General features: G+C 50.0%; 1 protein-coding gene across 1 annotated transcript in view; it reads right to left on the reverse strand.

The window, feature by feature from the left end:
- The window catches only part of arid3c (AT rich interactive domain 3C (BRIGHT-like)), a 68591-nt gene that overhangs the window by 24338 nt on the left and 19451 nt on the right, over window positions 1-24802 (reverse strand). The gene's annotated exons all lie outside the window — the stretch shown is intronic.

The following is a 24802-nucleotide window of genomic DNA, read 5'->3' on the forward strand; positions in this document are numbered from 1 at the left end:
CTGGCACACACCGCTCACACAAAGACACACACTGCCGCCGCACTGCCAGAACAATATCAGGAAAATGCTTTATGGTCATAAATAGCTGGTTCACATCTGGGAGCCTTTGAAAGCAGCTCTTTGTCAGCTCTAAACAAACCAGCACATCAGCTTCTCACGATTAACCCTTTCACCGCGTCAGCAGCAAAGTCCCGGCCTCTCAACACACACACACACACACACACACACACACACACACACACACACACACACAAAATGAGTTTAGCTATTTACACTCTATTACTTTTTTCAACAGAAAAAAATGAATATGTTATCAACTTCCAGTGACTAGAACACACGAAATGTCTTCAAATCCTCCAAACAGGAGGGGTTTGGTTTGGTTTGGTTTGGTTTGGTTTGGTTTGGTTTTTGCACGGCCTGGCAGAAGAAGCACTGAGCCTCAGCGGGATGTCTGCTGATCCTGGAGGACTGATGTTTCCACAGCACTCTTCATTTCAAGACATTTCAAATGACAATGTCATTTTATTTCCACATTTTTCCCAAAACTCTGATTTTTCACTGGTCTGAAATCAAAAACTCCAAAAACAGGCTTGACTGCAGCGTGACTGTCCTGATGAAAACACAAGGCAGCTTTTATTGATCAGGGATCAATAAAGTCCGATCCATCTTATTCTGAAAACAATACAGGAAGTGTGTGTGGAGCTTGGAGCTCCTGGTGATTTATTTTTGCTTATAAACGAGAATCGGGGGACTTTAAAGCAGATTTTCTGCAGCCTGTCCATCTGACTGAGGAGCCGAGGCCTCATCGATCAGGACATTCCAGTTCAGTCGTCTGGCTTCGTATCACACAGAAACCAACGGTCGGAGGAAAACTTGGTCAGAAAGTTAATGACACTAGCTGATGAGTACGATCCAAATATTGATAATGTAGAATATTTAATGATCTCTTCTCCAAACTCCTTAATCTCAACTCACACTGTCTAATCGGGGACCGAGCCCGGAGGGAAAGGTCTCTATTATTCTTCGTTCGTTTATTGTCGTTGTCGTTCTGTATTATTAGGGACCTTGCCGTTCGTTTTTTGTCGTTCTCCTCTATTATACTAACGCCCAAATAGACGCCAATTTGACCCCCTAAACATGCATGAAAACTCACCAAATATGGCACGCACATCCGGACCGGCGAAAAATTTTATAAAATGGAAAAAATAACCAGATCTGCTCTCTAGCGCCACCTAGAAACAGTAAAATTGTCGCTACGGCCCGCAGGAATGTTGCAGAGAGATCAAACCAACACTCACTCGCTCGTCTCATCAAGATCTACATTTCACGCGCTGACACCCCTGACCTAAATCCAACAGGAAGTCCACAATTTCCCTTTCAAAGTAAAATTTTGCTCAAAATCACTCCTCACGAAAAAATTATCTCCTCCGAGACCGTTTGTTGTCCATCACGCGACATAATAGAGGACAAATTTCTCTACAAAAGTTGTGAACAACTTTGTCAAAAATCTTACGGTGTGGATTTTATTATTACTTATTAAAGTTGGAAGTCTGAAATCCTGCCTTGCTCCGGCCCTCATCCGTTATAATGGGGAAAAAAAGTTGCCTTTTTCAGCACCTCGAACAAGTGGCGACTGCGGCTAAACCGTGACTCCTATCAACAAACCCAGCATACGTGAAGCCTCACAAGGTCCTTCCGAACAAGATGATGTAACATAAGTGTTCAAAATATCATGATATACGAGGGTGTACCCAAAAAAAACCGGAATTTGATTATAACTTTTTATTTATGACATTTAAAAATAAAACACCACCGTCGCCTTCAAAATAATCCCCATCTGCATTCATGCAGCGCTCCAGCCGCGTCTCCCGCTTCACTAATGCGTCGTCAGACCCGCGCGTAAAAGTGCCATTTTTTGCCGGCTGCGATTTTTCTGTCCCCTCCTCCACATCTGCAAACCGCTGTCCCTTCAGCTCTTTCTTCAGCTTGGGGAACAAGAAAAAGTCACTGGAGGCTCCATCTGGCGAATCAGGCGGATGGGAGAGGAGATTCATCTTATTCTTCACCAGAAACTGCGTGACGCGCAGCGCCGTGTCCGCTGGCGCTCTGTGGTGGTGGATCAACCGGGCTCCACTCCGCCACTCCGCGGGCCGCTTCCTCCTCACGGAGCCGTCTGAGGACTTCCATGTAGTAGTCCTGGTTTACAGTCTGACCTGGAGGGACAAACTTGCTGTGGACGAGACCCTGGACAGCGGAAAAGCAGCTCAGCACTGTTTTTACGGCTGAGCGCACCCGACGCGCGGACATCTGGCCCTTTTTAAACCACCCGAACCACTTATGGACCTGATTCTTCGCCAGAGCATCATCCTTGTAGGCTTGCTGCAACAAGGTGAGTGTTTCTGCTGCTGTTTTTTCCCAGCAGAAAGCAGAATTTAATGTTTACGCGCTGCTCTGGCTTCCCCGTCAATGTCGCCATTTTGGAAAAAATCGCAGACCGCCTCTGCACTCTGTTGCTATAAATAGCTCCTGACAGGCGTCAGTGTCACCCTCGGAGCTCAAATTTCTCACAGATGTGCATGAGGCTTACCTGCAGGACATCTGACGGCCAGAAGTCGGAACTCATTATTATTATTGTTTTCTGACCAAATTCCGGTTTTTTTTGGGTACCCCCTCGTATGTACGTTTTCACAGGTATGAAAAGGTGTGCGCTCTGCATTTTTTTGCTCTCAGTTATAATGGAGCTGGATGGGGAAAAATCTCGCACTTCTCGCAAACTGAGGCCTCTACGGTCCAAACTGAAAGTCTGACTGCTCTGAAAGCCTCACCAACTGAAAGACAGCTGATTTTCCTCTCAAACGTGATATTTTTTGTTCAGTTTTGCCACACAGGAAAGGAACAAGGAGCAGTTGTTTCCCAAACAGAAGCTTTGATTTTCTCCTCTCTCCACTCGAACATACATGACCATATATGGGCATACAGTGCAGTTACACAGCTGACAGCAGCTGTCAATCAAACTCTGACTCTCAGTGCCTTCATTCAGTGACTGTCAAAAGCAGATGGGAGAAGCTAACAGCTCCATGTTAGTGGATGGGACATGCTAACAACTCCATGTTAGTGGATGGGAGAAGCTAACAACTCCATGTTAGTGGATGGGAGAAGCTAACAACTCCATGTTAGTGGGTGAGAGATGCTAGTGGTGCTAAAAAAACGTATGCACTGCAGCTTTCACTACTCACAGTAGCAGCTGTGTGGCCTGGGGTTATGAAACGGAGATAGGCGCTGTATAACGCACTTGTGCATAGGGAGACTTTTTGAATATAATATGATATAACAGTAGCAATATTAATAAAATAATGGTGATTATAATAGATACAACGGTAATACTTTACTTGAAGAGTTACCCAGTACAACACATTATAAGTAGTTATAAACACTCATAAATGATCACAATCATGCTTTATAACCCACTATACAGCATAGGGTTAGGGTTAGGGCCTGGCATTGGGATCATTTATGAATGTTTATAACTATAGCTACACATGCTATAATGGCATTATAATGCTTTATAAATGTACTTATGTGTTATACAGGGGGGTTCAAGTAAAGTGTTACCGATAGAACAATGCAATATAATAATGATCACAATCATACAGCCATAACAACAACAATCAAGTAGAATATAAATCCTTCAACCAGTTCTCAATAAAAACCTCAACCTGAACAGTTCATCAGTTCATTCCGTTCTGTTTATGTCAGTGTGTCCTACAGCACTGGAACAGCAGGTGAAAACTGATGGACTTCTGATCATGTTTATGGTGAAACGATCATTCAATGTTCTGTGGAAGCCAGGCCCCACTGCAAGATGGCCGCCAGCAGGCACGGCGGCTAGTCCACAGCAGGGGAACGAGGAGTCTCCGTCTCTGGTGTGTTTGTGTGTGTGTGTGTGTGTGTGTGTGTGAGTGTGTGAGTGTGTGTGTGTGTGTGTGTGTGTGTGTGTGTGTGTGTGTGTGTGTGTGTGTGTGTGTGTGTGTGACCGAAATGCCGTCCCGCAGACTGCTGCACCGCTGGTGTTCCCTTAACCTGGCAGAAGCCATCTTCACATGAGCAGCAACGAACTGCTTCACACGTCCATCTGGGATTTCACTGGGTGAATCCGTTCGGGGAAGGAGGGACTTGCTGCAGAACTCTTTGCGTTCATTGGACAGAAGGACACAGTGCGCCGCCTGACCATGTTGGTTTCAGCCAATCACTGCAAAGAAAAAAACCTCTTGACGATCGTTTTTCAAAGACGCAACAGAGGATTCATCCAAAACAGATTTAATCGCTGTCGGGACATCCATTGTTTTCGCTAGCTATGCTAATATTATTAGCAGTCCGTCGCTTCCTGCTTCCGTCAAAGCTTTTGATGTCCCGCCCTAAACGTGATTGGTCCGACCGAAAAAAGTCCGATCCCGAACACATAGGCTCGAGCGGTACAAGATGGATTCTCGTGGTGTGTGAGAACAAATACAGCGAGAATTCAGCTTGCCGGCAAGGTTGCTGTTCCGTCAGACCCAGAGAGTCTTTCTGCATCCTCAGCTGAAGAGACGTTCCACTGAGAGGACTGGATTCGAACTTCCTCACACAATTTGGCTTGGGTCCAGCTGCACTTATTATCTCCCAATCAATTCCTCTTTTAACCCGGACACGGGAGCTGGGATCTATCCGTTTACAGAACTGTTCAACTGTTTCTGCTGGATTGATCAAATGCTTGTCTTTTGTTAGTTTTTGTTGTGTAGTGTTTGTCTTTTGTTGTGAGGACTGTATAACCCCTTTCTAAAGACTGTCTCATTATTCAACTGGACTTTCTTTGGTGTTCCAATAATGTTCACTCCAAACAGAAAAAACCTCGGGGGGAAAAATGGGAATCAGAATTTTTTTCCATCGTGCCAACTTTATGGTCATTTCTCACTTCTGTCACAACAGTGCCCGTATACACACCTGTATAAGCATGAATACACACACGAGTTCAACCGAAAGAGTGACTGAAGGAAAGGAGTAGGGACATGAGAACATGCTGCTGGATGAGGAGTGTGCCGAGCGGGACGACAGGAAAATAAGGAATGCTGGGATCATAAGGATCATACACGAGAGTGCTGTCCAGGAAAATGGACCCGAGCAGCACCCTGCTGTGAGTTTCCTCTGTTGGCCAGGTGAGACTGGAGAGCCTGGTTCTGCTCCTCTGAGCCTGGTTCTGCAGGGTTCTGCTCCTCTGGGCCTGGTTCTGCAGGGTTCTGCTCCTCTGAGCCTGGTTCTGCAGGGTTCTGCTCCTCTGAGCCTGGTTCTGCAGGGTTCTGCTCCTCTGGGCCTGGTTCTGCAGGGTTCTGCTCCTCTGAGCCTGGTTCTGGAGGGTTCTGCTCCTCTGGGCCTGGTTCTGGAGGGTTCTGCTCCTCTGAGCCTGGTTCTGCAGGGTTCTCCTCCTCTGAGCCTGGTTCTGGAGGGTTCTGCTCCTCTGGGCCTGGTTCTGGAGGGTTCTGCTCCTCTGAGCCTGGTTCTGCAGGGTTCTCCTCCTCTGAGCCTGGTTCTGGAGGGTTCTGCTCCTCTGGGCCTGGTTCTGGAGGGTTCTCCTCCTCTGAGCCTGGTTCTTGAGGGTTCTCCTCCTCTGAGCCTGGTTCTGGAGGGTTCTGCTCCTCTGAGCCTGGTTCTGCAGGGTTCTGCTCCTCTGAGCCTGGTTCTGCAGGGTTCTCCTCCTCTGAGCCTGGTTCTGGAGGGTTCTGCTCCTCTGGGCCTGGTTCTGGAGGGTTCTCCTCCTCTGAGCCTGGTTCTTGAGGGTTCTGCTCCTCTGAGCCTGGTTCTGGAGGGTTCTCCTCCTCTGAGCCTGGTTCTGGAGGGTTCTCCTCCTCTGAGCCTGGTTCTTGAGGGTTCTCCTCCTCTGAGCCTGGTTCTTGAGGGTTCTGCTCCTCTGAGCCTGGTTCTGGAGGGTTCTCCTCCTCTGAGCCTGGTTCTGGACGGTTCTCCTCCTCTGAGCCTGGTTCTGCAGGGTTCTTTCTTCCCTGAGTCTCTTCTTGCTCATGTGGATCTGTTGGGTTTTCTCTGTTCAGGTGTCTGGAAATGAGGAAGCCAGCAGGGCCCAGCCCCCGCCCAGTTCCCGCCCAGCCTCCCCCGGCCCCCGCCCAGCCTCTGGTCCTGGGTGTTTCTCAGTAGTCCTCTCCTTATGGGCAGATCCATGAAGCTCCTCATCCTGCTCTATTCACTGGGGCAGCCACTCCCAGCGAGGCCTGGAGCCCCGGCGCTCCAGAGCCCCGGAGCCCCGGAGCCCCGGAGCCCCGGCGCTCCGGAGCTCTGGAGCCCTGGCGCTGCGCCAACAGGCCGGCGGATCGATGCTGGAAGACAGAGGCTGACCTTTGGAACCAGGGGGCCCTGCGGACCCGGCCCTGAGATAATAACTGATCATCTCCAAGTGTGTAGCTGTCACCAATATTACAGCCCAGAGCAGGTCAGCACTCAGGGGGACACCGGAGGCGTGTGTGTGTGTGTGTGTGTGTGTGTGTGTGTGTGTGTGTGTGTGTGTGTGTGTGTTCCCTGTGAGTGGCCGCGCTGCAGGCGGTCTGTGCTGAGGGGAATATCGAAAGGTAAAGGAACAGCAAGCCACGGCAAAAATGTTAAGTGCACAAATGCACAGCGGATGACAATGGTGAGGATCAATGTGGAGGCAGGAACACACACACACACACACACACACACACACACACACACACACACACACACACACACACACACACACACACACACACACACCCTGCAGCCAGGAGGAAACAGGAACTGAAGTGCTTCACTCCCTCAGCAGCTCTTCAGAAAGTTCCCTCTCTGCTGCAGGACCGTCTGACAACCTTCAGTGTCTTCAGTCGCAGCGTTTCTCTGATTCACTTGGATTCATTGTGTTTTCAACTGCATCTTTAGGATTCTTGATATCGGCTTGTCGTCAGGCACCACGTGATCCTCCTTACCCCTAAATTCCACAGCATGCGTCTGTGCTGCCCTCCACCCCGCTCCGCCCCGCCCCGCCTCACTCCGCCCCGCCCCGCCTCACTCCGCCTCACTCCGCCCCGCCTCACTCCGCCCCGCCCCGCCCCGCCTCACTCTGCCCCGCCCCGCTCTGCTCTGCTTCGTTTTGTCAGAACCCACCGCTCTGCTCAGCTCCGCCTCACTCCGCCCCGCCTCACCCCGCCCCGCTCTGTTTTGTCAGAACCCTCCGCTCCGCTCAGCTCCGCCCCGCCTCACTCCGCCTCACTCCGCCCCGCCCCGCCTCACTCCGCCTCGCTCCGCCCCGCCCCGCTCTGCTCCGTTTTGTCAGAACCCACTGCTCCGCTCCACCCCGCCCCGCCTCACTCCGCCCCGCCCCGCCTCACTCCGCTCCGCCTCACTCCGCTCCGCTCAGCTCCGCTGCGTCTCTGTTCCGCCGCCGGAGAAGCAGAGCAGCGCAGCGCTGTTTAGCATCGACCTCCAGAAGCTGAGCAGTCTGGGTACACTGGCTTCTTTCTCTGTACATCCTGTAGAAAGGGTGACCGGGGTCAGATAAAGTTTTATGATTCTCCACTTCCAAAATCAGCGTCTCTTCATCCTGGTTGTTGTGCTTCAACATGCTGAATTTCGTGCGACAGGATGTTGACATTCGGGCCTTTCAGAATAAAATGCATACATGGTCCTGAATATGTATTTTGTAGAAAACACGAAATTTATGGACAACAGCCTGCAAATGGGCCATATATGCAGCTGTGTAAACATTTAGAAACGTTCAACTACAGCTTGATTACAGACAAAATAGAAGTTTGTCATATAAAACTTGATAGTGTGTTTTAGTTTTTGTTTGCCCGCTTTTTAAAGTGTACATTTTAAATCAGTATGGTATGTCTATTCGTGATATATCTGAAAATTAATGTGAGGACAAATAAAACGTCTTTAAACAGTTTGAAGTTTTTAATAAAGACAAAATGATTTTATTTTGTATAAAGCCGGAGGTTGTTGGAGTTCTCTTTCCTGTTTGGTGCATCTGAACTGTGGAAATTTATACATACGGAGACCTGGACGGACCGGACCGGAGAGACAAATAGACCTTGGCTCTATTTTGGACTGACGGAGCGGAGCAGAGCGGGGCGGAGCAGAGCAGGGCGGAGCGGGGCGGAGCAGAGCAGGGCGGGGCGGAATGGGGCGGGGCAGAGTGGGGCGGACCAGGGCGGGGCGGAGCGGGGCGGAGCAGAGCAGGGCGGGGCGGAATGGGGCGGGGCGGAGCGGGGCGGGGCGGGGCGGGGCGGGGCGGACCCAGACGGAGCCGATCACAGGCTGTGGAATCAGCTACAGTCATTAAAACAGCAACGTATTTGCTGCGGCGGTCGGACCGGAGCGGAGCGCAGCTGAGCGGACCGCACGCAGTGGAATTTAGGGGTGAGTCACCACTACGGAGGGGCAAACAACGCGGAACCATAAGACCGTCGGTGGGGGGGGGGGCATGGCTCTGTCTCTCTCTTCCTCACTGGTGTAGGACCCAGCTGGAAACACGAAGGGTGTGCCATCTGGTGGCCAAAGTATGTCATTGCAACTTACTATGTGCAGCAAAAACCACATTTTATTCTTTTTCAAAAATGGATTTGAGGGCCGTACGGAGTGAGGGTGCGGGCCGGCCGCCAGTCGCCCGCCAGTCGCCCATCCCTGATGGAAAAGGACAAATGAGACCTTGGAGCTACATTGTTGCTGCAGTTTAACACCCAACATTTTTTCACCATCCGTTATAAATCTATATCTCTCAATCTACAACAAATAGTGAGTCAGAACAAAACTCCACACAAAAAATGCTTCGTTTGGCTAGCAGCAGTGTGCTGACTGTTTGCCCCTCTGCACTGGTTGCTAAGGCCCGCCCATGCCCGGATGTGATCAGTGGCCCGGATGTCCGTGGTCGAGAATTCGGCTGCTCTGTGTTTCAGGAAGTTGGAAGCCCATAGCATAAAGCGTTCCTCAGGCTAAACAGGAAGTGGCGAGTTGTGACGATGGGACAACAATTCAAGGTCACACAGAATTCTCAGAGATTGGTCTGAATTTAAATTATAGCTGGTCCGTTAACGGCGGCACTGTTATCGCAGGAGAAAAAAATGGTGCCGTTAATCTCTGCTGTTCAAAGCTGGGTCTGGGAGCTGGGTCTACACAGGCAAGCGATGCAGTTCACTTTGATACATTTTGTGGAAGTCTGCCTGGCTGAATAACGCTGTGGGGGGCGAGCTGAACCTGTCCTGACCCCCAGTCCCACACCGCTCCAGCTGAGCGTCAATACACGCTTTCTGCTGTGAAACACGCTCCAGTCCTCTTTATTTGCCATAATGAACTCAGCCGAATTATCAGAAAAATCAGGAGGAAAAGGCTGGTATAAGACAAACTGAAATCAGGAGCGCCAATATGACCAAAATGAAAGTGAAACTTAAATCACGTGTTCTGCTGGCGCAACCTTTCAGTCCACTGGGCAGTCTTCAGGCGCTGAAAACACGCAAAGTAAAGTACATTTCCCTTCAACACACTTCTGGCTTAATAAAGGTCAGCATGAGGCTCAATTCAGCGAGACTGAATTGATTCTGTCTTCTCTGTCTGACGGTCGGAGATGGAATGAAGCGTGAGGAAGTGAACTCTCATAAGAAACTTCCATTTTTCATCTGCTCTGCTCTTGGTGGTGTGTGTGTGTGTGTGTGTGTGTGTGTGTGTGTGTGTGTGTGTTGGGGGGAAAACTTGGCAAAGACTTGGTATTTTAAGTTATTATAAATCATTTGATGAATTGTAAAGTTATTATTTTAAAATTATGCTTCTTGCAAATTTAAAAAAAAAGGCTGTCCCTGTTGGGGGCAGGATGATCATTACAGATTACTTTTGAAGTACTCAGTAGTCGTGAAAATCAGTGCTGTGGCTCACACCAGCCCCGGTCCGGCTCCGGTCCGGCTCCGGTCCGGCTCCGGTCCGGCTGCGGAGCCCTGGCGGAGCTCCGGAATCTTTCCACAAGGATCCTATTTTTCCGGACGCCGCAGCCCTACCACGTCGATCCAGACAGAAGCAAGTCGGGTGCTGGAGGGAAACTCGATACGTGTTCCAACATAAGTGATTTCAAAATAAAATCTGTGTCGCGCTTTTGCCTTAATATTCTACTATTCTTTGATTCTCCTGGGAGAACACAGGACATCTGTTTCCACCTCCAGACTCGCGCTTCTTCCAGTGAAGATTTTTTTTCAGCCTGGAGGTAAAACTTGATAACTCTCAACAAACCAGCGTTCCTTGCTAGATGCAGTGCATGCTGGGAGTGGAGATGTTTCTCCCACAGCCTGCCAGGGGTGGAGCAGTGGATCAGACTCCAGCCCTCAGCTTTGAGATTCTGGATGTTTTTTGTATGCTAACCTTCTTTATTTTTTGGAACGTCACAGATTTCTGCGTTTCTGATTCATTCTTGCTGTAATATATATCACCACCCTTTTAGAACACTCAAAGTGCAAAGAGCTTATTTCATAATACAGATTATAGCACTGATTTATCTATAAAAAAACCATTTAAACTTGAACCTTGAGACAGTGTTTACTGCAGCGCTCTCACTGGTGGGTTCTGTGGTTGCGGAAGTGTCCGTCCCTCAGTGAGGCTGTCTGCTGCTGGGCTGAATGAAGGGTGGAGCTGGTGAGGACACTTCTGGGATGAGAGTCACCGCTCGGCTGGGATGCCTGGTGGAAAAGCAGGCTGTGCTCAGAGTTTGAAAAACAAAGCCTGTATTTTTCAGCCGGCTGGTTTAGAAACGCCCGTCAGCAGCAGGAGACAGCAGGTATGCCTGAGACTCTGAGTGTGTTGTGGATGTCGCCCCTCCCTGTGCAGTGGACGCAGAGACAGGCCGGGACGTGCTGAAGGACGCCCAGTTCATGTGGGCCCGGAGGCTCGGGCCGTCAGTCACCGGGGTCGGCCGAGGGAAGCCGTCCGGCTCCGAGATGCCTCCCAGCTTCCTCCGTCCACTGCGGAGCCACGTCCAGCTCAAAGTCAACGTCCTCCTCGACTGAAGAGTCCAGCCTGTGAAGTCAGCAGAGGAATGGCCTCAAGGCCTCCTGCCGGGAAGAAACTACCACATCATCCACAGTAAAAGTCACATTACTGGCTTTTTATTGGCTACTCATGTGACTTTCCACAACAACGAATTATATATAAAAATACGCCAGTACATTCCACAGGGGCCACTAGAGGGCACTGTATGACAACAGAAAGCTGCTTCAGTCCCACAGAAAACCCTCCATCCCTCCGATCTGGTCAGAAAACACAACGAGACTGGCAGAAAGAGCTCAGAGTCCAACACTCTCAGGTCTTCAACGTTTCCTGACAGGCGCAGAGGTTATGGCCAGGGTGGGCGGAATACAAAGGAAATGTAACTGTAATCCGTTACAGTACATAAAAAATGTGTAATCTGGTTCCAGGTGTATCTGATCAAAGCATGGATCACTGAGCAGGATTACTTTTGAAAATCAAATGGAAAATACCAGAATTACAACAGACATACACACCGTATTCAGACATGGTGACACTTTACGGCACAAACCGCGACACCACCATAGACATATAAACAATAGACGCCGTCGATATATAAATGATAGACGCTGCATCGACCGCTGTCTCGGAGCAGCCTCCCGCTCTGCGATACGTTTAACCATGAATGAAACCACCGGCGAAGCTGTGGATTTGACCTCCTGCCGGAGTCAAGGCTGCTCTCAGGGAGAGAAACTCTTTGTTTGGCTGGAAACTCAAACATTTCGTATTTCAGTCTGGAGCTGATCCAGTGTCACGGAACCCTGGACCAGCTCTAGACCCTCCACAGGGGCTCGAGAGCTCATGGGGGTTCGCCCAACCAGTCCACATGTGTTTTGTGGACTTGGAGAAGGTGTTCAACCGCATCCCTCGTGGTGTCTTATGGGGGGGTGCTCCGGGAATATGGAGTCCGGGGCCCCTTGTTAAGGGCCGTCCGGTCTCTGTAGGACCGGAGTAGGAGTCTGGTCCACATTGCCAGCAGTAAGTCGGACCTGTTCCCGGTGCATGCTGGACTCCAACAGGGCTGAACTTTGTCACCGGTTCTGTTCATAATCTTTATGGACAGAATTTCTAGGTGCAGCCAGGGGCTGGAGGGGGTCCGGCTTGGGGACCAGGGGCTGGAGGGGGTCCGGCTTGGGGACCAGGGGCTGGAGGGGGTCCGGCTTGGGGACCAGGGGCTGGAGGGGGTCCGGCTTGGGGACCAGGCGCTGGAGGGGGTCCAGCTTGGGGACCAGGGGCCGGAGGGGGTCCGGCTTGGGGACCAGGGGCTGGAGGGGGTCCGGCTTGGGGACCAGGGGCTGGAGGGGGTCCGGCTTGGGAACCAGGGGCCGGAGGGGGTCCGGCTTGGTTCCAACAGGATTTCATCTTTGCTTTTTGCAGATGATGTTGTCCTGTTGTTTCCATGGAACCCGGACCATCATGCACTGCGGCGGTTCGCAGTCGAGTGTGAAGGGACAGAGATGAGGATCAGCACCTCCAAATCCGAAGCCATGGTCCTCGACTGGAACAAGGTGGTCTGCCATCTCCAGGTTGGTGGAGAGACCCTGGTCCAGGTGGAGGAGTTTCAGTATCTTGGGGTCTTGTTCACAGTGGGAGATGGATGGAGGTGAGATTGACAGGCGGATCGGTGCAGCGGCTGCAGAGATCAGTCGTTGTATCGGTCCGTTGTGGTGAAGAAGGAGCTGAGCTGAAAGGAGAAGCTCTCGATTTACCGGTCAATCTACGTTCCCACCCTCACCTATGGTCATGAGCTTTGGGTCATGACCGAAAGGACAAGATCCCGGATACAAGCGGCTGAAATGAGCTTCCTCCGTAGGGGGGCTGGACTCCCTTAGAGACAGGGGGAGGAGCTCAGTCACCAGGGAGGAGCTCGGAGTAGAGCCGCTACTCCTCCACATGGAGAGGAACCAGCTGAGGAGGCTCAGCACCTCTTCAGGACGCCTCCTGGACGCCTCCCTGGGGAGGAGTTCTGGGCATGTCCCACCGGGAGGAGACCCCAGGGAGGACCAGGACACTCTGGAGAGACCATGTCTCTCGGCTGGACTGGGAACGCCTTGGGACCCTCCCAGAGGAGCTGGAGGAAGATTCTGCTGACAGGAAGTCTGGCATCCCTGCTGAGACTGCTGCCCCCGCGTTTTTATGTTTGCTGGTGAAGTAATCTAAAAGTAACTAAAAGCAATCTGGAACTTTACTTTTTAAATGATGTAATTAGAGTGAGTTACTGATTGCATTTTTTTACAAGTAACTTGGAATTGTACCGGATTACAATTTTTAAGTAACCCTCCAAACCCTGGTTGTGGTGAAGTCATGTATGTGGAAAGTAAGCGCTAACAGGTCACATGACGGCGCTCAGACACAGAACGTCTCAGCTGAGGACATTAAACAGGAGTCGTGTACACAGAGCTGAAATGGACGAACCCTGGACCCAGTGGACAGCTGCCGTCTTCATCCCCTCTGCCTCATCAATCACGGAGAGAGACGGGATCCGGAGCTTAATCCTGGCGTCTGTCCCCCAGCAGAACAAATCCATATCCGGCAGAGCGCCGCTGGCTTTCTGGGCTCCTTCAGAGGGACAGCAGACACCTCCGGACCTCATCCGGGATCAAACATGGATCAGTCAGGAGTCCAACTGAAGACCAGCAGCTCAGAGAACCACAGGTTTAAGGTTTGAAGACAAAGAGAAGGAGGTCTGCTGTGGAAAAGCAGCTTTTCACAGGAGCTGGGAGAGTAGAGCAGCTTCTCCTCAGGTTTCTGAGTCTGTGGCAAAACCCAAACATAAACGTCTTGTTCCAGTCAGCCGTGACACAGACGGACGACAAAGGTCCTGGAAGGTGATTACATGAAAATGTTGGTTGAAAGATCTTAGATGACGTCGGCCACGCTGTTCCTCGACGTGGTGAAACCACAGATCGTTAATAAAACGGATAGAGCTTTCGTGACGTCCCCCACAGCGTTCCCAACCGCCGTTCTGCAGACTCCAGCCAGTCCAGCAGGACGTCTCCATACTGAACATTTGGAACCGGATGTAATGTGATTGGTCCAGCCCGTCACGTGACCGCATCACATGGACAGAGGAGGCGCTGGGATAGGGCCATTTATGCTGAACTTTAACTCGTAATATAAAATCGACAGATGATTTATCTGAAAATCAGAGTCTGGTGAAGCAGCAGGTTCTAGAAACCAGAGACAGAGACCAGAACCTGTCCTGAAACCGGAGCTTTAGATGTTTATTTGCACTCTGAAAATCGGCATTTTTGAATGGGTTCCAATGAGACCGGGGGTCTTTTTGAAACCAGCATCATCGCCCCCTGCTGGAATTTCCCCGGAATTACAGCTTTTTTGCACTTCCGCATTATCTTCATGTTTTATGAGCGGAGGCTGGCGCCTGGGTGAAACAGCCAGCCGTGCTCTCTGACCACAGTAATTCATTCATGAGAGTAAAAACTCTCCAATCAGCCGGACGCTAAAACATTCTGTCCTGTGGAACTTTGAATTCCCTGTCAGAAGGCCACTGTCTGCTGCCACCAGAAAACGCTTTACACAGGACATACCGACATTTTATTTTGAAATAACTGCTCAAAAAAGAGGAAGTCTTTCACGATATGCACCAGTCACTGTGTACCAGCTGCTTGCCGTCAAGTGTACAAGAGAAACACTGAAATAGTGGATAATAGAGGATGCATGCAGCCTGTCTCCTCCCACTGTCTGATCCACAGATCGTCCTGTCTCCTCCCACTGTCTGATCCACAGATCGTCCTGTCTCCTCCCACTGTCTGATCCACAGATCGTGTTGCTCAGGTGTTGCTCCCTTCATTCAGACATTTAAACAATCAAGCTTTTATATTCGACAAGCTCAAGGTTAATTTCTGCTCTTAGATGAAAACAGATACAGATCCTTCAAGCGGGGTCAACGTATTTTGTCTCCATTCTTCCATGGACTGGAATTAGCATCTGACATGAAATCATTCTTTCCTCAGAAGAATTTGCACCACTTTCACCACTTTCCCCATGCTGCTCTTGGTGGTACTGCAATGTGTGTGTGACCTCCAGAAGACGGACAGAACCGAGAACAGTGCGACTGGGACGCTGTACTCCATTAGAATTCAAATTGTTACTGACGTTTAACTCCTGATGCGGTCCGGCTCCGGTCCGGCTGCAGTCCGGCTCCGGTCCGGTACACTGCAGCACTGTGATTCACCGCCTGCGGTGTCTCTGCAGTCCGCTGGAGGAGGTTGCCAGATCTGTCGTTATCCCCGTAAACAATATGAAACCGATTTAACGCAATAGAAAGCAGCCCAAACCACCATCTCGGTTGAAAATGCACATTAAAACCGTATTTGTATGATAAAAAACACTTCACAAACACATAATCATTTCATCAAGCTGTCAGACTTGCTCAAAAAACAAGCTTGATTTGGCAGAAACCCGTCCAACCTGGCAACACGGAGCTGCTCCGGTCACAGAGCTGTTTTGAGCCATTTTGGAGTCATCTGACTTCTCAGCAGTGACGAAGAACAAAACCGTTCATTCTTCTAAGCGTATAATGGCTACATGATGTTGTTTGCTCTGTTTTCTACCAGAAGAAGTAAAAAAAAATAGAATATTAAGGCAAAAACACGACACAGATTTTATTTTGAAGTCACTTATTTTGGAACACGTATCGCGTTTCCTTCTGGCACCGACTTGCTTCTGTCTGGATTGACGCGGTAGGGCTCCGGCGTCCGGAAAAATAGGATCCTTGCGGAAAGAGACCGGAGCTCCGCAAAGGCTCCGGAGCCGGACCGCAGCCGGACCGGAGCCGGACCGGAGCCGGACCGGAGCCGGACCGGAGCCGGACCGGAGCCGGACCGGAGCCGGACCGGAGCCGGACCGGAGCCGGACCGGAGCCGGTGTGCATCAGGGCTACGAAGTAGAGAAGGGTTGGGGCTCTCATGCGAGTGCCTGGTGGCCGGGCCTCTGCCCATGGCACCCAGCCAGGTTCAGCCCGAAGGGACGAAGTGGGCCGGACCTGCAGTGGGCTCAGACCCGGCTCTGGAGGAAAGTAGCTAGGGGGCGCCGTGGCTTATTTTGGGGGCCCGGCCCGCCCTCTAGCGCCGGGTCTGAGTGGGCTCATCACCCACCCAGAGAACCCTCAGGGCCGGGTGCAGTGTGGACTGGGCGGCAGCCGACGGCAGGGAGCCCGGAGACCCGATCCTCAGACACAGAGCCTGGCTCTAGGGACATGGACTGTCACCTCGCTGGGGGGGAGGAGCCTGAGCTGGTGAGGGAGGTTGAGAGGTACCGGCTAGATATAGTCGGCTCACCTCCACACAGCCGGGGCTCTGGAACCCTCCTCTGGAGAAGGGCTGGACTCTCCACTGCTCTGGCGTTGCCGTGGTGAGAGGCGGCGGGCTGGTTTGGTTTGCTCATAGCCCCACAGCTCAGCGCCATGCGTTGGAGTTCTCCCCGGAGAACCAGAGAGTGTGCTCCAACTCCAGCGGAATCCCACTCCTCAGCCTCCTGGGAACTAGAGATGCGTGAATTGCGGTTGCACCCGCGGAGCCCGCGGATCGGGCGGAGGACGTGTCGAAAAATTAAGATTTTAATGACATTCGGGCGGGTTGCGGTTGAAGCACTCAAATTAAAAAAGAAAGCAACATTTTAATAGCCGAGGCATCGTCAATACACCTAAACACTATTCTGCAGACGGTGGGCGGGTTCGGTTTTGAAAATTGATAAAAAATTGTTCATGCGGGCGGATGGAGATTTTAAGAAGCGCATCTCTCCTGGGAAGGTCTGTTCCAGGGTCCTGGAGAGGAGGATTCCACCAACAGTCGGACCCTGGATCCAGGAGGAGGCGGCGGCCGCCACTGCATTCAGAACGACATCGGAGTCCTCAAACACCAGCGTTGAAGACGCCCGCCACTTTAGACTGGCTTGCATAGCGGCGTTTTGGGTCCACAGTGGAAACAATGACCAACAACCGAGTGACCGGAAAGACAGGGACAATGTGAAAGAACTGTAAGAACATGGTACCGAACACCACGGCTAACCGGAGCTCTGTGCTCTGAGGACGACTCTGATTCAGGTTCTACATTTAGTTTTTGCACTGGATGGATGGATGGATGGATGGATGGATGGATGGATGGATGGATGATGGATGGATGGATGGATGGATGGATGGATGGATGGATGAAGTTAGTGCCTGTTTTTTAGATGCTACATGACCAACTGAATATCCTGAGGTTAAAGTCTGTAAGAAACCTGACTGATGAGTGGATGTGGAGGTGTGGAGGTGTGGAGGTGTTGCTCAGGATGGCGCCGGAGTCCCACTGCAGCCCAGCTTCCACTCCTCCTTCCTGGCCCTGTCCTTCACTTACTGAGTATTTATCCTGGAGATCTCAGGCTGGTACTCTAATTATCCCCACTTGAAAATGACTACATTCTGCATTGTCATTAAAATAGATTTAATAGCCAAAGCCTGCAAACAGGTGTGCAACATTCATTAAACATCAAACTAATCCCTGAGCAGCGCCCTGTTCCATTTCACAGCTCACTGCCCCATTACCACTTAACGCTCTCCCAATTCGAACTTAATCCTCCCTCATAAAACAGCGACTAATATTTCCATCTTAAAGGCTGGGTCACAGGGTCAGGGCTGCTAATTAAACCATTCAGGAGGAGCTTCAGGATGATCACCTGCTGCCACATTTATCTCAGTAAAACAAATAAATCTCTTGACTTATAAACTAAACCTGCAAAACAACAGAAATCAACAGAGTGGCCAAACACAAACTGTAAATTCAACATTTATCTGCATCTCCACAAGTCCAGTGGCCAGTCCACCGTCCCCAACCACCATCAGTTCACAGGAATATAGAAATACAGGATCTATGATGGAAAGACTGAAGCCTCAGAGATCGGATCCCTAACAGGAAACCCTGGTCAAGACGTGTTAAGACTACAGCAACGACTGCCAAGCCAGCCCTGGACTTTCACACATTAGTTACAAGTATTAAACAGAAAGAAATTAAATAAATTGATAAGAAACAAGGCTTTTAATGAGGCTTTGCTTTTTTAGTTCAGTTCATACCAAACACCCTCCTGTGACTCTGTCATAACCGGTTATTAACTGAAAAGAAAAAAAGAATTCAGATCATTTCAAAACTTTGTGAAAACAGATGGATGAGCACACCAAACTACTGTTATACTCTATTTTTCATGTTTCATCGAGTTTGTCATCACAGTATGAACATTCAACACAATCAACACAAGATACATAAAACGCTTTCTGAAGGCAAAAATAGAAAAGAAGCTAAATACTCAAACGGATCCAAATGGAAACATCTGTCCACCTCCTGTCCTCAGGGTGAAAACAAGATGAACTAGTTTAAAAACAGGCTCAAAACAGTCAAATCAGACTCAAAATAGACTCAAATCAAACACCACATAGACTCAACTCAGGCTCAAATCAGAAGCAAATCACAGTCAAAGAATCAAAATGGGCACAAAAAAACAAAAAACAAAACAAAACAAAAAAAACGCCCAAAATAGGTTAAAATCAGTCTCAACATAGTGAAATCAGGCTGAGATTAGACTGAAACCAGACTCAAAACAGACTGAAACCTGGTTCAAACCAGGCTCAACTTAGACTGAAAGCAGGTTAAAATCAGGTGCTAATGAGGCACACAATAGACCCAAAATGGTCAAAACAGGCCCAAAATAGGCTTAAATCAGGCTCAAGAGAGTATGTGAAGGAAAATATGAAGTGCAAATCAAATGTATTATTAGTAACATTATTATTGTTATTCACAAATTAACCACTGCTATGGAAGTGAGTCTGGGCCAAAAATCACATTAAAATGCATTAGCCAAAATGCTTTTCAATGTCAAGGTTATGGCTGCTTTATTTGACTCATAATTAAAATTAATAATCAATCATCCAAGCTGCTTTTTCATTTTCATCGAGGCTGCACATTTTGTATCACAACTAAACGAAAAAGAGACGGCTTCTTCTGAGAGACTGCTTTTTGGTTTTCATGTGTGCTGTGACGGGATGTCTGTGGGTCGGCTGGAAGGACGGCGGCCCGGTCAGCGTTTATGAAGACCAACAACACGGAAACAGAAAGCACACTGCCTGGAGAGCCTTCCTGGCTTCCCTCCAGACAGCAGCCGAAACGCGGGCTGCTGGACAGCGCCGAGGACGCAGCAGGACGTCTGTCCAGTCCGAGGCTCTTCACACCCTGCTGGCACTGCCAGCCTTTTTATTTAATTTGACCCTTTGACCTTGAATTAACATTTAAAGCGTCACCACATGACAGGTACATGGGTGGGAAAACAACCCTTCATTCTTAAATGAGCTGCTTGGGTCTTGAACCTGGAGGACAAAGCTTCCTCCTGAGTCACGGTCCACTCTGGAGGACACTCCTGCTTCCAGGACCCGCCTTGTGCACGGCGGTCCACCACGTCTGGCTCCTGCACAGCGTGGACTGACCAAAACCAAACCAAAAAGCCAGATCTGTTTTGCTTTTTGTTTTTACTGGTGATACAAAATACACAACGTTTAGATAAAAATGAAAATGCAGTTTGGATTAATATTAAATTTAATAAAAAGTGAAATAATAATCGTAAAATGAAAAAAGCACTGGGCTAATGCATTTCAGTTTGACTTTCGATCCATATCTTATATATGTTTATAACCTTACAAGTGAGGACAATTTTTGGAAAGTGAGGACATTTCCTCACTGTTCCACAGACCTTTTTTGGCCTTTTTGAGGTTCAGACTTGATTTTTGATTCAGGGTTACAATTAGGGTTCGGTTAGGTTTAGGGTCAGGGTCAGGGTGAGGGGCTAGGAAATGCATTCTGTCAATGAGTGTCCTCACAACATATAGCTGTACAAACGTGTGTGTGTGTGTGTGTGTGTGTGTGTGTGTGTAGACAGACTCTGCAGTAAACGACCTTCTGAGCACAGTCAACCACTGGAGAGCAGGTTACCTCATGTTTCTGTTTTTGGTGTGTGTGACTTGCTTGGAGCAGAGTGAACACACACACACACACACACACACACACACACACACACACACACACACACACACACACAGACACACACACACACACACACACACAGACACACACACACACACACACACAGACACACACACACACACACACACACACACACAGTCTTGTATTTCTATCCTTGTGGGGACCGTCCATTGACTCCCATTCATGTCTAGCCCCTAACCCTGACCCTTACCCTAACCCTAACCCACACCACAACAAAGCCTAACCCTAAAGAAATGTTTTTGACCTTTTACTTTTTTCAGTAACAACAACATGGTCAAGAAAACACTGTTTCTCCTACTTAGGACCGGAAAAAGGTCCCACAAGGCACGTCGTTCCACGTTTTGCTATCCTTGTGGGGACATTTGGCCCCGACAAGGATAGAAATACGAGAACGCACGCACACACACACGCACGCACGCACGCACGCACGCGCGCACACACACACACACACACACACACACACACACACACACACACACACACACACACACACACACACACACACACACACACACACACACACACACACACACACACACACACACACACACACACACACACACACACACACACACACACACACACACACACACACACACACACACACACACACACACACACACACACACACACACACACAGAGGAAGGAGAGCCGATTATCCAGGTGGAGAAAACCACGGCTGTTGATCTCTTCAAGAAACCACGAGTGACAAGCTGCCCAAAGCACACCAACAATTCCTGGACACTCCTCTTCTCTCCTCTCTCTCTCGCAGGACACTCCTCTCTCTCTTCCAGTACACCTCTCTACTCTCCTCTTCTCTCTTCCGGACACTCCCCCTCTCTCTTCTCACTCTTCCAGGACACTCTCCTCTGTGGGGCCATTTTTTGTAAAAACAAGTGTTTAGCTGTGTTGTCAGAATTTTATCAGAGGCTACGATTCTTCTCTCAAAGCGTGAGAGAGGAGAGAGGAGTGAGAGGGTGAGTAGAGAGGAGTGAGAGAGTAGAGAAGAGTGAGAGAGTAGAGAGGGTGAGAGAGAGCAGAGAGGAGTAGAGAGGAAGTGAGACAGAGTGGACAGGAGTGATAGGGAGTGACAGGAGTGATAGAGTGGAGAGGAGAGGAGTGAGAGAGAGCAGTGGAGAGGAGTGACAGAGAGTGGACAAGAGTGATAGGGAGTAGAGAGGAGTGAGAGAGTGGAGAGGAGTGAACAGTCACTCTGCTGGCTGTGACCTCTGACCCGGTGTGAGGGCGTCCGACTCGCTCACTGCAGCGGCCGGCTGAGGAACATGACGGACAGCTTCAGGTTTCTGCTTCAGCTTTTCTCAGAGCGAATGAAACGAGAACCACTGAGAGCCTCGACACACCCACCCTGCTGCCATCTGCTTCACTCTCATCACTCCTCTGTGCTGATAACCTCACTCCACTGAGACATGGCTCAGTCTACATGGTGTTTTTTCAATCCGATTGTAAACCATCGTATTAAACGCGAGTGTGTTCATGTAGGCATACAAAGTGATCCACGATGAATCCTGGTTCTCCAGGGTCCTGGGTGAAGCGGATTACGCAGCGTCCTGGGACATGAGGACAGGGTCTCTGAGGACCTTCCAGGTCTTCCTCTCTGCAGCAGCCGTCCTCAGACCCAGCAGAGAGTTTATCTGCTGATCTCTGCTCAGATAAAGTCCCAACATCTCCATGACACCTGCTGAAGGAGCGCTGCTCCCCGGCCGGAGCGCCGCCGCCGAGCGCCACGTCTCGGTGTGAGCTCTGCTCAGCGTGACGATGTTTTGAATTAACTGGTGGCCGTGTTAACTTGTGACCAATAGACTGAAACATGTAGTGGTTCTGGAGAACGTCGGTTATCAGCAGTTCCAGTGAGTGTATACGTTTAAAGTCTTTTGTGAGTCTGACTTTAACAGCTGCTGTAATCAGCAGGTGTTCACACAGACCTCCGCCGTCATTCGATAACACGAGAACCAGTTAATCCATAACACCAGCCGGATGATCGCTGGTATTCTGCCACGGAGCTCTTTATACAACTCGCTGTTTCACAGTTTGCTTCCATCTCTCCTCTCCAGGGTTTGTTCTCTCGGGGTTTTTATTAAAAAAGTGTTTTTCTGCTTGTTTGTGACAGTCCTGCTTCCCGTTTACTGCGCACGTCATCACGTCATTATGTACATCAGCGCGCATGCACGGAACAAATAATCCCCCGTTGAATCCGCTCGCTGTCAGGCGGCGTTTATAAGGGACCCGGAGCGGACTGTCGGTCGGTGGACACCGCCTCGTACAATCGGCTCCGAAACACAGTCCGCTGCGAGTGAAGCGGATCCACACAGTGTTTACATGACACATTCACAATCCGCTCCGCCATACAAGCGGATTATACGTGGTCCATGTAAACGCGCCTAAGGAGACATGCTCACAGAGCTGCTGCCCCACAGGAACCCCTCTGCAGCGCCACCGTCTGATCAGTCCCAGGCAGTGCACAGGTCAGCGGCCGTCTCCGTCCTCAGACGGTGGGATTCATCTCCACGTTTCCACACAGAACTGAGCGACACTTGTGACCGGTCTCGGCGTGAAGCCTGCGGGGAGAGCTTCCTCTATGCAGACGACGCTCCGCCGTGCCTGCGGGCCTGAGGCCTGAGGTTATCACCGCTTTTATTTTGGAGGTGCTGAAGAGTCAGCATGGCAGCTCTGAGTGGGAAACAGTCAACACGGCAAACCGCAGCGTGGCAGGACACCCGCATGTCACAGCGGGTTAATGCAGTGTGTGTGTGTGTGTGTGTGTGTGTGTGTGTGTGTGTGTGTGTGTGCTTTAGATACATCTGCAGGAACATTTCAGGATCAAATTTAAAACGGCACTAATTGTGTTCAGGGAAGAAAATAGTTTCATTCTCCACAAACTGCTGAGTGGCAGGGCAGGAGGTCAGAGCTCCAGTTAAAGCAGTGTGTCGGTACGACTGATGTGTGTGTTTCAGTTTATAGAGGTGAAGTGAGGAGATGAAGAGAAACAGCTTCTGATTGACGCGATATTGACTGATTCTTAATGCGCTGGGTGGAGATGAGAGCAGGAGAGCAGCTGGTGGCTGTTTCACCAGAGGACGTGGTAAGAATATACAGAAGTGTGTGTGTGTGTGTGTGTGTGTAGATTTAAATTCATTTCGTGCAACTGGTGAGCCCACTGTCTTATCAATACCCAAGATAAAGCACAATCACAACATCACACGACCACACAATCAAAAATCACAAAAGCACACAATCACGACACACAACCGAATCACATGACCACTCAATCAGCCTGCCAGACGAACACACACACACACACACACACACATGATCAGACAACCTTATGACGAACACGTGGTCTAACAGACACAGACACACACACGACTGTATGATCACGGTATACCATCAGAAAACAGGGACATGATGAAAGACCACGGCTCTGCAAGAACGAACACACACGCAGGCACGTGCACAGACACACACACGACTGTATGATCACGGTATACCATCAGAAAACAGGGACATGATGAAAGACCACGGCTCTGCAAGAACAAACACACACGCAGGCACGTGCACAGACACACACACGAGCTTTGGTCAATATGAGTGAACACACAGGACAGAGTCAAGTGGTGGACTCACAAATAACAGTCTGCCCCTCCTCCACACCGGCGCGCGTGTGTGTGTGTGTGTGTGTGTGTGTGTGTGTGTCGTTAACCCCAGCAGTAAAGCAGCAGGGCTGTCCCTGGGTGTGCTGGTCTTTTATAGGGTCTGGCAGGTCCACTCCAAACGGCTCCATTCCCATGATGCCATTGTTTTTATAGAGCAGACAGCAAACATCGGCTCCACTGAGCACAAAGCAGCTCCAGCTGAGGCTGTTTAATCAGAGAACCTCTTGGTCTATTTCTGACCGAGGACCAAACTGCAAGAGGCAGCATCTCCCCGTCCGTCTGATGGGAGGAGGAGGAAACCCACAGAGTGCCTCAGTTCATCACGTATCAGCAGATCTGAGTCACAGGAACAGAAGCGGGTGGAGCCGTCACTCACTGTGGTCAAACACACCGAGGCAGCTCCCTCCGAGTGCGTGTGTGTGTGTGTGTGTGTGTGTGTGTGTGTGTGAGGTGCCACTTCACGACTGTTTATGAGGAAATCTCACAGGAAATGTCACACACTCGCTCCCCTCATGAAGCGGCTGTTGTGGAATACACGCCACTGGGATGGCGTCTCTGCTTTAATCGCTTCTTCTCGTTCAGAATCTAATGTGGGACAAACTCAGAGGACAGAGGAGCAGAAATGTCTCCGTGGTCCGTCCCGACCTAACCCCCTCACCCGGAACATCAAACCCTCTGCACAGGCCCGTCCATCGGGCCGGTGGAGCCTGGAATGCAGCCTGCTGGAGAGGTCACACTGGGTCAACATGCTGGGAGGGACGATCACCCAGAGGACTGACGGCAGGAGTCAACATTGGACAACACATTTCAGTTGTTTTCTCTGGGATGGAGAAAGACTGAAATGTCAACGCTCTCGCACAGTGAACAGTATTTAGAGGGGGGGATTTTGCACAGAAAAGGTTTCTCCCTTTCTCACTGCGTGCAAGATCTAAAGCAGTATGTCTTCACATCATCAGCAGCATCATGTTTGCTGTTGTCAGGAAGTCAGAGTTCTCACTGCAAACCTTTACAGAACACACACA

This window comes from Salarias fasciatus, chromosome 12 (genome assembly GCF_902148845.1).
Source record: "Salarias fasciatus chromosome 12, fSalaFa1.1, whole genome shotgun sequence".
Classification (NCBI taxonomy): domain Eukaryota; kingdom Metazoa; phylum Chordata; class Actinopteri; order Blenniiformes; family Blenniidae; genus Salarias; species Salarias fasciatus.